The 12,064-nt window shown below is 32.2% G+C and overlaps 1 protein-coding gene across 4 annotated transcripts in view; it reads right to left on the reverse strand.

The window, feature by feature from the left end:
• The window catches only part of LOC122520840 (amphoterin-induced protein 1), a 251,722-nt gene that overhangs the window by 51,136 nt on the left and 188,522 nt on the right, over positions 1 to 12,064 (reverse strand). The window lies entirely within an intron of this gene.

The following is a 12,064-nucleotide window of genomic DNA, read 5'->3' on the forward strand; positions in this document are numbered from 1 at the left end:
TGTTCCTTCTCAATTATATATCATTGTCTTATAACCTAATCATTTTTATTCACCAATTAGCTATTCTTCTACGATGACAGAATAAGAAAGAGCAAAGAAAGAAAAAGAAATGATAAAACAAAAAAAATAAGATTCGTTAGAATGACGGAGGTCCTTTTCAATTTTCTTTAAAGTAACAAGCAATGAATTTGGAAAAAAAAATAGATAAAGAAAAAGAGATAAAGAGAAGATGAGGTGCAAAAGGTCGGATGACTCCCCGAGGAATGGGCGAATGTTCCTTCTCGAAATGAAATTCTGACCGAGACTCTTGCTCGGTCATAAATTGACATAGAAGTCGAGGATAGGTTTGAGTGGGTACGTCAAAGTAAATGAAACGAGCGTTTGTACGCTAGCAAAAGGATTGAATCATTATTAATTAATTTCTGTTTCTTTGAGTATGTCTATTCGACGACTAAAAGTGTGAAAGAATATATATTTATTGTCATGTGCACATATACGCACGTATATTTGATATATTTATGTATGATTAATGCTTCGTGTAAATATAATAAGATATCATATATCATAATTAGTAGGTAGGTAATATTAAATATATTATAATAACGCATCTCTTCCCCTCCCCAAAAGCATTGTAATTAGTACGAACGAAATGTCGATGAAATAAATTTAACTTTGACAAAGTACTTTATGATATAATGTTTATATTTTTATAATAAATTAAAAATAAAGCGGCGAAAATTGAAAATTTAATAAAACAAATTACATATAAAATGTCAGAAAGAAAGATAATTTATAAAATTTGTAGATAATTTATACAACATTTATTTTTCTTTGTTACATTATTTAAGGATGATTTATAAATCAAAGCAAATTTCTGTTATTATCGAATAATATTTTCTTTAAAATAGAAACGAGAATAATAACAGATATTTTAATTTTGATTAAAACAATGCAGCTAGCAGAAAACAGTATCTTACCGAATAATTTTCAACGTTAACTTTTCACGAGAAGGTAATAATAAATCTTCAAAAAGTAGAATAGATGAAAAATATTTCAGGCGCTTTCGTGAGCGAGAGAAAACTGTTTCTTCCAAAGAGAGAATGAAACCCCTCCTCCAATTCCGTTGGCTTACATCCATTGTACTCGATGTCATTGCGCATAGAAAACTGATTAAAATTTATTCTTTTCCAGCAGTTATTCAATTTCCAACTAAAATACTGAGACCAGACGAATGTAAAAGTATTACCAATTACATTTATATAAATACAAAATAAAAGAATAAAAAAGTTATCAATAATGCTTTTTTTCATAAAAGCTATCGTGCAACGTAACTCGTGGTACAAATATTTCATCGGTTTTATATCGTTCTTTAAAATCCACAATGAAGAAATAACTTTCATCAAACTTTTTAATAGATTGATATTTAATTGAAAATCTTCGTACACATACATAGGTATCCATAATTTCGTTATTACAATTTTATGAATACAGATAAAACTTTAAATTTCGGTTAACCAGTAGTTATTTAAAATAGTTGATGAAATCCAAAAATACTGTGTATTTGCGGTCAATGTACCGTTAAATCGATATATAGATACACAGTGTAGGATATTGTTCCTCCCACGATAATAAGTAACGAATGCCGTCGAGAATCTAATACTAGTGCTCCAACGTGTGTATCTACCTAACATATATGTACATAGTACCGAGCTAATCGCGATTTCGATGATTATTCTACTGCGAAATGATACCGTTGTTTTAGCATAATTAATGGCAGCCGCCAAATTAAACCCATTCTACCATGAGCCATATTCTCTTTTGTGATCGTATGTGTGCGATAGTTGATACGAATTCTTTCGGTACTCTTCGATAAATTTATGATATCCCAGGCCGTTGTAACAACAATAGATTGTTTGCAACACTCGTAGGTTTATATCTTTATGTTAATGATTATTACTATGAATTAGCTACTCTATACGAGAAATGAATGAATACAGATTTCTGTTTCATCATATAATAAAAATAATAATGTACTGTATATCATACATATTTAGAAAAAAAAAGAAAAACAAAATATATTTCGTATAATTGCAGTTAATAGAAAAAGTCTGACAGAGATTTTTATTTTTCTATAATTTATCGATAATTTTTAAATCAATTATATTTCTTTTAAACACAATTTTTAATATAAAAGAATATATTGTGTCAAGCAAAGATTGTAAAGGTATGCTTGAAAACGCATTAAGATAACATTCCTAAATTTAATGACATGTCGTACGGATCTCTGCATTGCTGGACCGACAGTGTTTGATATAGGCGAGGGATGAATTAATCAGCGCAGAAGAGCCACGTATGCAGGCATCTATTCTCTCCCGTTAGTTACATTCTCTCTCTCTCTCTCTCTCTCTCTCTTTCTCTCTGTCTGTCTCGCTCATATGGAGACGCCTATGCATTCGTGAATATTCTGAAAGAATGATCAGTCGTGCGTTCTCTAACACATAGGACAATAGTTTTACCGGGTAAGAGGGTTAAGCGATAAGTGACAACATGAAAAATATAAATTACCATGAAAAATCATGTCATTTATGCGATTTAATATATATCGTTTGATATTACTTTTTAATATAACAATAATTACGCTTTATTAATTATTCAAAGTTTCGAGTAACTTTGCGTTAGATTAAGACTGATGTTTGATTTAGTAAAAGAGTAGGTTTATTAAATTAAAATAATCTAAATTATTAGGAAAAACAATCTTAAAACTTTTTTAAGTAAGAAAATATTCGTTCGTTCAATGGTCTGATAATTACTCTGGTCACGTAAGTTTCTTGTTTCATGATGAACTCGAAAGTAATGATTTCTGTTGGAACGAATTTACTATCGAAGCGTTTCCGTTCGATTAACGAAACTAGCATAGTGTTATCGCTTTGCTATTGAAATTCAAACTTCTCGTTCTTGCAATTCTACTTTGGAAGGATTAACTATCCGATAACCAAATATTTAAATATTTTATTCTTTATAAATAGTTCTTGTTAAGAGAAATATTAGGAAAATGTATAATATTTATGAAACTTTTAGCTGATATACGGGACGTTAAATAAATGTTTAATATTATTCTCAGACGACAAAAGTTTAATATTTATGTAAATTGAGAAAAGTTGAAGAATATTCTTTCAGATATTGATGGAAGTAAAGAACGACGAAGAGAAATAATTTAAAAAGTATAGGAGAGAAAAGAGAAATGAAAAGGGAAACACAAGAGGTATTGTATTCATAGCTGAGCAATTATATGCGATGCGAGAAGTGTAAAACGAATCTATTGTTTAAAATACGTACAATTGCACGATTTAATATGTTCCTATTACACTCTATTGTGATAAATGTTTTTCATGTACATTGTATAAAGTGCAAGATACATCAGCGAATGAAAACGATTAAACATCATCTAAATATGTAATGTTAGGTGCGTGCGAAAATAATGGCCGTTTTCATATTGTCTATGTTTTTTGTATTGGTATTTAAATAAAATCTTCAACAAATTTAGTCATGTTATATATCATTTTAAAGCGTGTTTTTTCTTCTATCGATTAATGCTATTATCTTTTTTCTACTATTATTTTGCATGTGCTTTCAGATCGTTTATACAGATGTTGTCGAGAAGAAGAAAAAAAGAAGAAATTCGAATAATTTTACTGCACGAGTTCAAACTTGAACATAAAGCTGCAGAAGCAACTCGGAATGTCAACAAAGTATGGGGTGATGACACCATTTCTGAACGTACCACGGCGCCAATGGTTCGAAAAATTCCGCACTGATGATATAAGTCTCAAAGATGAAGACGGTCGCGGTCGACTATTAGAAGTTAATAACGACCAATTGAAGGCGTTAATCGAAGGTGATCCACATAAAGCCATACGAGAAGTTGTTGAAGAACTCAACGTTAATCATTCAACCGTTGTTCGCTATTTAAAACAGATTGAAATGACGATAAAACTTGATAAGTGGGTATCAAACAGATTGAACGAAAATAAAAAAATTCGTCGTTTTGAATTTTCTTCCAGTCATCTCAGACGTAACAAAAATGACCCATCCGTTTCTCGACCAGATTCTGACGTGCGATGAAAAGTAGATTCTTTACGAAAACCGGCGAAGTTCAGCTCAATGGTTGGACCACGATGAGGCTCCGAAACACTTTCCAAAGTCGAAATTGCACCAAAAGAAGGTCATGGTGACTGTTTGATGGTCTGCAGCCAGTGTGATCCACCATAACTTTCTGAATCCGGATGAAACCATTACAGCTGAAAAGTATTGCCACCAACAAATCGACCAAATGCACCGAAAACTGCGACGTATGTGCCCGGCATTAGTGAATAGGAAGAACCAAATTCTTCTCCATGACAACGCCAGACCGCACGCTTCAATGATGACGCGACAGAAGCTGCATAAGCTAGGCTATGAAACTCTTGAGCATTCACCATACTCGCCGGACCATTCACCTACTGACTACTACTTTTTCCAGCATCTCGACAACTTCCTACGCGAGAAATGCTTCAAAAACCAAGACGATACGAAAAACATCTTCGACGATTTTATCGCCTCTAGAACTCCGGAATTCTACGCTACCGGCATAAATAAACTTGTTTTTCGTGGACAAAAATGTAATGAAGTAAATGGTTCTTATTTCGATTAGTAAAAATTTGTTTGAAGCGAGTTATATCGTTTTAAAGTAGCTATTTGAAAACAGCCATTATTTTTGCACCAATTTAATATCTATATATATATATTGATCGGGTAGAAGAAAATGCAAATTTTTAGTAGCTAATCGTGGAGTGGAATAATTTTGACACACAATACGAGCCAGAACCGAAGCGGCTACACGAATGAAGTTCTCCGTTTTCATTAAACCGCTTCCGTACTAGCCAGCTTGACGCGAAGTCACCGTAATTAAAGCAAGAATTGAAGGTACCGCGTTAGCGGCAGGAACGAAGATTCGTGCCAGATTTTCAGACATCGCGAAAGCTCATACCAATCCCAACCCAGTCACTGTTCTATCTCAAAACTTGAAACAATGATTGAGCTCTTTTCTAGGATACGATGAAAGCGATTATTCGTTTGTTTCGTGTCTCGCATTATAATAACGAAAAATTTTACCTTTTTAGATAGTACGATCAGAATATATAGTTGAACATTTTTTAGCGTTTATCATTTCCTCCCTGTTCTAAATTAATTATTTTTGTCTAAATGATTGATTAACGATATTAATATACAGGGTGGTTCACTAATTCTTGCCATCAAAATAGCTCCTAAGGTATGATAGTTAGCAGAAAAGTTAATAAAATCAAAGTTGCATTAAAAATTCGGTATTATAACATGGCGTCAGTTTTTTCACTAGGTTTAGTCACTTCTGAGATTTAAAGGTCAAGTTTGTTTTTTTAAATAAAATACTATATTTTATTTCTTATTTTCTGATAGCAGTTGTCGTGGCGAATTCAACGATATACAACATTAAAGTATTTGAAGATTAACGAAGGTCGTTTAACCCTATCGTTACGGCGTTAAGCACCGCGTTTGGTGGCGTTACTCCAGCGGACCGGACTGCTGGAATGGTAGGATTAAACGACCTTCGTTGATCTTCAAATACTTTAATATTGTATATCATTGGATTCGTCACGACAACTGCTATCAGAAAATAAGTAGTAAAATATAGCATTTTATTTACAAAAACAAACTTGACCTTTAAATCTCAAAAGTGACTACACCTAGTGAAAAAAAACTAACGTCATGTTATATTACCTAATTTTTAATGCAAATTTGGTTCTATAAACTTTTCTGCTAACTATCATACTTTAGAAGCTATTTTGGTGGCAAGAATTAGTTAATTACCCTGTATATTATATTATATTATTATATTATTATAGCAAGAATTAGTTAATTACCCTGTATATTATATGTATAAAATTAATATAATATTGATGACAATTATGTGGTGATATTATTATCAAAAGAACAAAATATTTACACACAAATGTGCAAACATAAATCAATGTTTATATTTTATTCAATCTGTGCTCTTTGGCTGTTTTTGTTATTTTTTCTCGTCGAAAATATATGACTTCTTGGCAGTCATGCACAGACCTTTTTCACAGAACTTTTATATCCAACCATTAAATTGCTTTATCGAAAAAAGCCATAAAATATACAGAAGAAATGACGATAAAAGCTAGAGAAATATCAAAATATATAAGAATGTAGATCAAAATTGGTCGACAATGTTTAATTATAAGAACTCAACTAAATCTCTGAGGTTTTACGATCATATATTTTTTTCCTCTTCAAAAAATACCGATTACCCAATTAGCAAAAAACGAACTTTATGCTATATTTTTATTTCAGTAATAAGTATAAACGCATAATATGCAGAACGGGTTGATTTTAGTAAAAATCAATAGTATCAATATTATCAGAACAATTTCCACAGTATTAATGATCGTGCTAGCAAAAAGATTTTCAATGTTCGATCGCAATGTTTCCATAATTTTTTAATAATGTCTCTTATATTTGTCTTTTATCTGCTAATTCATGAATAATAATAATAAAGTTTTTTATAAACAGCGTGAAAGTATGATTCCTTTTTATTTCTTTTTATTTTTGTTTTTTACTTTTCTTTCATTGAAAAATGAATTGCAGGGCAAGTGTTTGTCGTACTAAAAGATTCCATTCTCCAAATATAAATATATCCTTACGTATTACATACGTAAACATGTATATAACAGGATTTCATCATAAATGTTACACGCGAAAGAATATGGAATACATTATGGGACATTTCTCATAATTCATTTTGTTTTATATTCTCTCTTTTTTACTGTTATTCATTCGTTGAGTTTATCAATTAGTGATGAATTTCTTTTTTCTCCTTTCTAGTTCTTACAATTTCATCTTCTCTTTATTTTTAAGGCAAATTTGTTCTTAGAAGATTAAACCTCTCTATTTTCTAGGGATTAATGAAAAATTTACGAGGTATTGAACTTTCAAAAACTTCCTTCAGTATAAAGGTTAGGAAGAAAAGAGAGAGAAAAAAAAGAAATGGAGAAGAAAAAAGGTAGAAAAAGTAAATGGATAAAAACAAGTGTCAAGACAGTATAATTTTCTTCCCATATTTTCATCGAAATTTTCTACGAAAATGTGTTAAACATCATCACTATAACTGACTATCGTTCTTAAATCATTGAAATTGTGTAATAATAGAAAAATAGTAAAAAAGCAAATCGATAAAGTTCAATATTTCTTGAGATGACTTCTATGGCTAAAAAACAATCACGTATCGAATAACGATTAATGAATCTAATTTTAGCACAAGATATAGATAAATGTGCAAACATTTAGACAATAAATGGTTCACGTTTAATAAAAAGATGAATTCAATTCTAAAACATATTTCATGTTATCGGAAACCCTTTGTTGTACGTTCGAGAGATCGTATTGAGTTTCGATTTTATTTTTTTAAAGGAAGAAATTCGAATTCTGTTCTCTTCGAACATTGAAACGAAACTGAGAACCATAGGAAAGATTGAAAGAAATCGTTGTCTACGGATGAATCAGAATTTAATAAAGTTTCTCCCGAATGGAATCCGATATGTCAGCCAGCGGAAAAGCAAAGTTGTAAATCCCGCGATGCACTAGGGGGGACGGCGTCATCGTGAAATGCTCTGTTATATTTCCACCGAGATGGCCCATGTCCAATTCGTCGAATCGAAGGAAAATTTATGGAGACACTAAAGCGTAATCTAAGAAAATCTAAACTAAACGAAGCGCTTCTTGATAAGGAAAACGAGACGCAGTAACGGTCCCCATAAAACAATACGCCGAGCGAAAAGTTTTTTTTTTTATATCTTTAAGAGAAAAACGACTTGACTAATTTAGAGTAAAAATATTTCAAAGGATTTGAGACCAGAAAAGTTAGATAATGAATAACGACCGCATAGAGATCGTTAAAAGTTTTACAAAAGACGAGCTTTCAGTTGGAAATACACGTAATATTTGAGATAAATTTAAACGAAAACAACCTCCTACTCGTTGAGCTACTCTAAGAGAATTAATGCGTTTCTCCTTGCATCTCTCTTTCTTTCTCTTTCTCTCTTCCTTTCTAAATCTGACAATGAGTCATTCCTATACATATAACTTTCAAGAGGCTTTTCTCAACACTAAATGTATGCTAAAGAAGTTCTCGGTTCCGTAGTCACTTTTAGACAAAGGCAGCTTCCCCATAATCAAGTCCACTCTCTCTTCGTTTGATATATCTTATCGTAATCGAATGCGCAATTACAGGACAAAAGAACTTAAAGCAACGACGTCGTCATCCTTCTTCTTCTCCAGCTCGTCGATCCTGCTTTTCTTGCAAGATCTCTCTTAAGGTTAACCGAGGCAAATACAGGTATTGTTTTAACATCTCCACCGGGGCTTTCATTGTTTTCCGTAGAATGAATATATCCTATGCCGAGAATTTAGCGTATCCTTTAAATTGAACCATTGAGGACGGAAAACGCTTCACTTAATGGACACATCCACCGTGTTCTCTACAATTTGGATGACTTGAGAATTGACATCGTGATATTCGACAAAGGATCTACCAATATTCTCCTCTTCTGTCTTTCTCGTATCTTTATCCTTCCCTTTCTCTCTCTCTCTCTCTCTCTCTCTCTCGTTAAAATCGGTGCTTTCCCCTCACTACGATGTCCGATACACGTATGCTATCTCAGCTGGAGCATCTCGTATATAGGTCAGCACCCTTGAGAGAGTGGGGTGGAATTCCATCGAAGGGTACGTCGGTACTGAATTATTGAATCACTATAGCTCACGATATCGACATAGCACATTAACGAGCTACTATGCCAACCATTACGTCTCTTCGGTTCAACTTACAGATCCTGCTTTGTAGGATATAATATATATATAATATAATATATCTTTGTAAGAGAGACCCCGATTGCATCGAAACGACAGACGCACACTTGGTCGAGCTCAAAAGTGCTCTCGCAAAATGATTCAATCCGAGGCGTTGAACGAGCTTTGATTGAAAGAATTAAAGAGAGAAAGAGAAATCAACGTGATTTGACGCTCTTTAAACGAGAAATTCTTCGCTCATTCATCCGGTTAAACATACGATTAATGCCCCGTTAATGAGTTTGTTTGTATAACTTCCCGGTATTCTAGAAATCCAATTAATTTTTCTCCGAAATTCGCGTTTTTTTTTCAAACGAAATCCACAAAAAAAGCTTAATATATTATTTGCTTTCCTAAAGTACATTTAGGTATTTTTAATTTGACGTTTGTTTTAAGTATTTTCAAAATTCATTAATCTGAAATCGTTAGGAAAATATTTGATGAATTATCATTTAACTTTAACAAAAACATCGATTAACGCGTAATTATTTCTGATATTTAGAATGAGTATCATATATAAAAAGTTTAAAAGTTATACGAAAAGATAAATATTTATATTTAAGGAAATATTTTTCCGTTCCCTCGGACAATAACGATCGAGTTTTATAAAGAGACGTTATAAAAATCAATCGGACGAATCAAGTTATCAATTTGTAACGATACCTACGCGTGCAATATTTCTAGTAGGCCGAGATAAAAGATACGCGTCGTTTCGTTCTCGAGACGGCTATCGAAATATCGCGTGACTCGTTTCGATGTCAAGATCACGATTTCATAGGGTATACGAGCTAATGTAATGAGAATATTCTTCGAGATATATGAAGTTCCGATGTAAAACGAGAGAGACTGGAGAAATATTCGACATTTTTGCGATATGCATTTACCTAGGCGAAAGAAAAAAAGTAACAATGTTAAACGAGCGAGAAAAAATCGTAAACTAATAAAAATTAAAGAAGGAATTTATTGAACGTTACGTGCTCGATGTAGCGATCAAAATTACCGTAACGAAGAAGCAAAACGAGATCGGACGGTTATTTCGATTGCAAGACGCATGAGTCAACCTTAATGACCGTCACTTCCGCAGTGAATCATTATTAAGATCAAAATACAATGAATGGAAGGGAGAGAGCGACCGCCGATTATCGTTCGATTGGAAAAAGTTCGAAATACTCGAACCGTACCATCAATTGGTCTAACGATTGAAAGAAATTCGAGATCCCCTATCCCTACGCTTAACGTCTTTTGTTTCCCCTCTTGAAATGGCCTATCAATTACTTTGATTTATTTATATGTCTATTTGCTATCGCATGGGATTCACTATACGTGAAAAATAACGAACAAGGGATTTGCTGATTCAAAAATTCGAATATTAAAATAATTCAGATCTATTTTTACATAGTCATGTTATAATAGAAAAGAAATATTTTCGTACTGTTGACGTTTGCGATTGATTTGTATGCATATATATGTATATATGTATATTGTTTACACTAAAATAGATATATTTATGTATTCTGCGAAACAAAAATTAGTACGCGTTTCGTTTGAAAATTGTAATTGAATGATTTCCATCGCTACCGTTTGCGTTTACTTTCCTTACACTCCGAATGTTTCACAAAACAACAACAACGAACCTAAAATTCGAACGAACAAAATGTAATTAAATTTCCCAATTCACTTTAATTTGTTCACGGGGCAGAGAAAATGAAGTATCTAGATAGAGTGATGGTGGAAACGATAATAGGTCACTGACAGAATAAACCAACCAATATTATAGTTATTAAATCGGTTTTTATTTATAAACCGATTTTATTTATATTAAGTATATAATAATATGAAATCAATGCTAATATTGATGAATAAAATAAATACGTCAACCGTAATTATGGAATGGCTAATATGTAAATGATTTCTATAGACCTCGACAGGATAAAATAAAGATTAGTTTGATTTATTACTCAAACGATTAGTAAAGCATTTTGAATATCGAGGGATGTTATTAAAATCTCTCAAATGAATGACAAAAATATAAAATTGCAGTAGAATTAATACTATTTACAATTAAAAACCACAGGTAATCGTTACGTCAATTAAGAGTCAATTCCCATTATAGCTAATTCCTTAAAATCATGAATAAAAATGAAGATTATAAAATAAGATTAACTCGTTGACTACGGCACGCTTTTTACATGATTTGCCTGCCACGCCAACATGAATTTTTTATTATAGGATGCATTTTTTAGGTCACCAGTGATCCCCGAGGCGTTGTAGATCATTTTCGTGATTATCAGTTTTTTCAAACTGTAAAAAAAAATGGTAGTAGATTATGATGTATAGAAATCTATAGTTGATTTTTCTGATCAAATGACTGCTTATAGTTCATCACTGCAAAAAACTATAAAATATTACAGGAAATTGGCAATAGAGCTTTTGCTGATTACTTGTGTTGTAAATTAAATGGTGTTATACAAATAAGTAACTCGAAAAATATTTTAATTCCCGATTTTAGGATGAAGTTAGCGATCTATTCAGTGAAATGTTCTAATGATGAAGATTGCATTTTATCAAGCAATTACGTACAGAAAAAACGTCGTTGCATGCCATGCATATTTTCTTTGTAATTATAAAATTATTTTTGCATGTTCTATATGTCATTATTTTCTTCAAACCCTTGTAAAAATAATGGTATTATTTAAAAATTTATCAGTGTTGATATTTACTCTAATTATGTATTTTTACTATTGGTTATGTTGAGGTCACCGGTCACGGCCGTCAACATGTTAATATTTCGTTCATAGAACAATATATCATACAGAACGATTTACATTTGGTTCCAAAGATGGAACGGATGGTTCGTGCAATTCAAGTACATACCGTGCTATTCGAGGGATGCCTGTACATGATCGTCAGCTATACCAACAGTTCTAATTAAAAATTAGTTCGAGTAATTGAGAAATTTTGAAGAGGATTGTACTAGTTGCGAGATAAAATGCATTCAGCCGGTACGAACGATCATATAGACGTTACTTACAGGATGTATGAGGGAAAGAGAGAGAGAGAGAGAGAAAGAGAGAGAGAAAGAGTGAAAAGGGGGGAGAGGAAGGAAAAGAGGGTGGCAACA

Source organism: Polistes fuscatus, unplaced genomic scaffold (assembly GCF_010416935.1).
Source record: "Polistes fuscatus isolate 324 unplaced genomic scaffold, CU_Pfus_HIC Scaffold4, whole genome shotgun sequence".
In the NCBI taxonomy this organism is placed as follows: Eukaryota; Metazoa; Arthropoda; class Insecta; order Hymenoptera; family Vespidae; genus Polistes; species Polistes fuscatus.